Here is a 5,764-nt window from a genome sequence, read left to right as displayed (position 1 = left end):
GTGGGGTGGAGAGGGAGAGAGAGAGAGAGAGAGAGAGAGAGAGAGAGGGAATCCCAAGCAGGCTCTTCACTGTCAGCATGGAGCCAGATATGGGGCGTGAACTCATGATCTGTGAGATCATGACCTGACCCAAAATCAAGAGTCAGATGCTCAACTGAGACACCCAGGCACCCCAGTGTGGTGAGCTTTTAAAACCATTAATAAAATCATGTCACTTGTGTCCTGAATACATTCTAGATTTTAATTCTTATTAGTTATATGTGCTGTAAGTGTATTCTTCGCGTTTCTGTCAGGTCTTTCATCTTTTACAAATGTTTGGATTAACACAAGATTTTGTTTTAAAGCAGTTGAATACATCAATCTTTTTCCTTTAAAGTTTGTCATCTGTTTTCCTTTAATAATTCTAACTTGAGTGTCTAAACATATTTCTCCAGAACATTTTAATGTTTTCTCTTTAAAATTTGATTTTTTAGACCTCTTGGGATTGATTTTTCTGTATTGTATGAGGTACATATCAATTTTCTTTTCTCCTGTGTGGTTAAACAATTATTCTATCAACATTCTTGAATACTCTCTCACTTCCCCTCTTATCTGAAATGCCAGATTTGTTCATAAATCAAGTTTCTGTAAATGTGTGGGTTAGCTGTGGAAGCTCTATCTTTAGTTCCTTGACCAAATTCTTGCTCTCTATGCTAATATCACATTTATATCTTAATTAGGAGAGCTTTAATTTTTTACTGCAGTTAAAGCAGATCTCCCCAATTTATTATTTTGCTTCAGAAGAATTTTGGCCCTTCTCAGGACTCTTTGATCTTCAGTGTATAAAATCGCCTTGCCAAGTTCCACACAAATCATAATGAACTTCTAATTAGAATTCTACTCAAACTTTGTTAATGAGATAAAAAAGTTGATTTATATATTTTCATTATATTGAATCTTTCTAAGAATATGGTATACAGATCTATTTATTTAGGTATTTAAAAAATATCTTTCAATAATACTTTATTTTTCTACAAAGTACTCACACATTTTATGATGGTTTTTTTTTTTTGGTTGAGACTGTAAGTAGTAAAACAGCATTTTCTTTTTTTTTGCTGTTTTAAATATGATTTTTAAAATATTTCTTGGGTTTTCAATTGAGACAATCAACTATTTCATTTATGTAATCTATGTAATAGATTATCTAAGTAATTACAGTATTGATTCTTAATTTCCAACACTCTATTCTTTTACTTATTTTTTTCTTGCCTTACTTCCCTCACTATAATCTCCAAAGAAATGTTAGATATTGTGATAGTGGAATCATTGTGTTTTTTCTTGATCCCAATGATAATGCGCATAGCATTTTGGCACTAAGAACAGTGATAGCTATAAATTGTTGCAGATTTTCTTTATCAGGCTATGGAATCCCCTTCTATTCCTAATTATATAAGAATTTTAATCATAAATGGTTACTTAATTCTGGTAATACTTTCCCTGAGTCTATAAAGAAGACCATATGGCTTTTTGCCTGTCAAGTATTATTGGTGGGAAATATGTTGGTTGATCCAACAGTATTCAAACAATTTTGAAACTTGGAATAAACACAACTTGGCAATCACATAGTATCTTTTTTTGATACATAGATAAATTAATTTGCTAATATTTTATTTAGAGTTTTTGCACTTACACAAATATATTTAATTCTTTCTAAAAGTATTCTTGGATGACTTAAGTACTGAATAAGTGAGTATCCAAGCAGGAAAATATAAGATAATTGGAGATATTGCAAAAAGACACTTAATATATAGAATGAAATTAGTGACAAAATTATTGGATGAGTTAGAGGAGCACAGAAGGACTAGTTACCCAATGAAGGTAATGAAGGCTAGAGAAACTAAAAGTTACCTAGTACTTATGTCTGCCTTGATTCTGACATTGTTTCCAGGTGGAAGGGAGCCAACTGAGCAGTAATTAGACTTAACATGGCCAAAGAGGTAGCTGCTGGAGGAGCTGCTAGAAATGAGAAACAAATCATCTCACCGCTCTTCTGATTTTCCAGACTCTTGTCAGTGCCTCACATTAACAGAAATTAACAGGAAGCCAGATGGCAAGACGGCAAGATAGAGTTTGCAGGCTTCTGACCCCAGACGTATAGAAAAAAGTACAGAGGACAAGTGCAGAGCAGAGGGCAAACATCATCCATCACAGGTATCAAGCTTTATGCTGACTTCATAAATGAGCCAGGGAATGTTCTTTCTTTTTCTATTCTCTGGAAGATTTCATGAGCATGAAACCGTTTGTTCACTGAATATTTGGTAGACACAGCTGATAATAAGCCATCTGGGCCTGGTGTTTTCTAGTAAAGATTTTGAACTCCTGATTGAAGTTTGAACAACTGCTTGACTACTGGGGTTCTATTCCTATAGTGTGGCAAAGGACTGGCATGATCTATTATTCTGACTTCCTGTCTATTTCATTCTCTCTGTCTCCTAACTTGTTTGAATTACTTTAATCCTTTTTTCCTTGTATTTTTTCTGTGTCTCTAAACACACTTTCTTGGATCTAAAACATCCTGTAGTATTTATTAACTCTGAAGGCACAAACTTTACATACAGTGGAGACTTGCACATACCGTGGAAAAGGAAGTGGTCACTAAATGTGAGAGACCATATATAAGCTGGATGCAGCTGTGAGCAGGGCTGGCTTTACGCTCAGGAGACTCATGCAGTGAGCTGCTTGGGGCCTCACACAAAGAAGGACCCAGTTTTGTTTTATTGCTCTGCTGTCATTGACTTGAAATTCTTCATAATTTTTGAAAAGGGACCCCACATTTTCTTTTTGCATTGGGCCCTGCAAATTACATATCTGGTTCTGTTATGAGTATTGGATTGGCTTGGAGTTGAGCTTTCTTTTTCTTTCTTTCTCTCTCTCTCTCTCTCTCTCTCTCTCTCTTTTTTTTTTTTTTTTGGTAATTGCCAAAAAATATTCATTAACTGTGAAAATAAGTATTTTTCTCACGCCTTATTAAAACTATAATTCAAATATTCTTTAAGAGAGGAATTATGGCATTGATTTAGGAAACCCAGGTTTACAATTTAATAAAGGAGAAATGGGTTTAATATTTAGTTGGATTGTTGCACAAACTGTGGAGAAACAGAGAATCTGTTTTTGAAAATCGAATAACTGCATTTTTACAGGATTTTACTACAGAATTAATTTAGGTCAATTGGCTGTTAGTGATTATGTCCACAACTTAGAGTAAGTTTTTAAAGAGCTTTGGTTACAAAGTATAGCAGGCCAATCAGTATTTTATTTAATTTCATTCGAATCATTTTTTATATGCGTAGATAGATGCTAGCCTGAAAAAGTTGAGCATCTATCAAATATGAGGTTGTTGTTTTAAAAGCAGACTTTTGCAAAGTCAGTTTCTACATTGCCAATTAAGATCTGTACTTTTTTTAAAAGTTTATTTATTTTTGAAAGAGAGAGAGAGAGAGAGAGAGGGAGAACCAGTGGGGGAGGGGCAGAGAGAGAGGGGGACAGAGGATCTGAAGCAGGCTCTGTGCTGACAGAGAGACCCCAATGCAGTGCTCGAACTCACAAACCGTGAGACCATGACCTGAGCTGCAGTCAGAAGCTTAACCGACTGAGCCACCCAGGTCCCCCAAGACCTGTACTTTTATAATGTCTTTTCACATTCCCATGAGTGGCTAAGCATGAGGCAGAAGAATTCCATCTCAGACGTAGCCCAAGGACATCCCATCCACTATTTAAATTTACATTTAAGTTTTTAGAGAGCATATACAATTTGATAGGATTACATATATGATAAATTCTTGGGAGTATTCTTGCATATTCTGTTCTCTATTTGGCCTCTCTGATCAAATAATGTTTTGTTTCGTTTTTACTTTGTTTGGGTGTGCTTGGCTCAGCTCTGTGTGAGTCTTGATCAAAACTGTAACTGGAATACATGACCAACAAATTCTTGAAGGACTCCCTCAGAATATTAAAATACAGTCCCAGAAGATTTCTAGGTGTCTATAAATCCCGGAGAGGTCAAGAGGCCCCCATTCCATCTCAACCTCCTTGGTTTGGCAAGTCCAAAGATCCACGTTACTTTATATTCATTGTTTGTTTGTAGGAAAAGTCCAGGAGAGAAACCTCATCTGTAAACCAACCCTAGGGTCTTTGACCAACCTGGAGAGATTCCAAAACTCCAATTTTGATGGCGTCTCATCAGACCTTCTGAAAGATATCAGTGGAATAAATTCTGGGGCTAGGGGTAGGTCCTAGATAACAAGATTAAGACTCTAGAGCAAGGAAATGATAAAATCTACCCCAAGTCAAGGCAAAAATTCCTCTTCTGGGAAGTGAAGTTACTTTGATATAGAGGCAAATCAAGGTGCTAAAAATGCTTCCTAGATACGAATTCACAATTGCTTTTTGATCTAGCTCCAAGAAAAGATGTCCCAACAGACTTGAGAGAGAGATTTATGAGGCCACCTTTCAGGTGAAAAAATAACCAATATTAATATTAAAATACCCAACATTTATTGAGAGAATTATATGAGTATACACTGTTCTTTGTAGGTTATAATTCTTAATTATCTTAATAACTCGGGAAACAGATACAATTATTATCTTTATTTTAGTGGTAAAAATAGGCTTAGAGACTTTAAGTAACTTTACGAAGTTAGTAAGTAGCAAAACCTTGGTTTTTGCTAGTCTCATCTCTGGTGTTAACCCTCGGCTACGTCAGCAGTCTTATAATATAATTTTGACCTCTGTGGGAAGACAGCCTTCTCCAAGTTCACTGAAAAAGGATCAGAGTATTTCAAGCATTGAGTTCCAAAAGGGAAAATGCATGTAGCATACTTGATATCATGGTTGGCATGTTGTAAACTGTCAGAAAATATTATTTTTTATGATGTTGGGAAGTAGACTATAAAGGACAAGAGCTTAGATGTGAGGTTCTCAATTCTCGTTTGTAATCCAGCTCTAGTTTGTTGTGTGCTTTTCGGAAAGTTTTGGTTTCCCTACCTGAAACGTGAGAATATGGTTCCCCACTTTGTAGGGCTGTTGGGGTCATCAGATAAGATGATACTGTACTCAGCACTCTGGCCGGCACACAAACAATGCTCAAGAAATGGTAGCTATTGTTTTTGGATGTATTCCTCTCGTTGCCGTTGCTTGTAATATTGGAGCTGCAAGGTCAATGCCGGTGCTTTTAAAAATCATTGACATCAGAAGCCACAGAGCAAATGAATCGGACCGAGGGATACAGGTGTGGCCCTCCGACATAGCTGAGCCATAGCTCACACACCCACCACTAAGCAGTGGAATTAAAAAAGAGGAGCGAGAGGCATAAAAGTCACTAAGAAGTAGGAGCCTCCTGGCCCCCTGCCAGAGGCATAAGAGAAACCTGAGAGACTCGGGGCAAAATTATTGTGCTGAGTGTGGGGAGTCAGAATCCAGATCATTTCACTGCCATTGCATGTGATGACCAAAGTCCTTACTGTCCTCTATGCTCCCATGCCGTGGGGATATAAAAGCTCCTTCCCTTACTCCTTTTAATCGTATTCTTCAGCCTTACCAGTTCTCTCCTTCTGGCTCAGAAAGCAACCACTTAATAATATCATAAGAAGGGGAAAAAAAACTTTCTCCGATTTACAAAATTGTAGGTAATTCTGTTATTCAATTAAGATAATACCCCTTTTCTGAGCATAACCTCATGTCCTAAAGCAAAACCCTAAGTGGGATGCAGACACATAAAAAAAACACC

This window comes from Herpailurus yagouaroundi, unplaced genomic scaffold, assembly GCF_014898765.1.
Source record: "Herpailurus yagouaroundi ecotype Mexico unplaced genomic scaffold, PumYag 198, whole genome shotgun sequence".
Classification (NCBI taxonomy): Eukaryota; Metazoa; Chordata; class Mammalia; order Carnivora; family Felidae; genus Herpailurus; species Herpailurus yagouaroundi.
Note: the sequence above shows the minus strand (reverse complement) of the source record.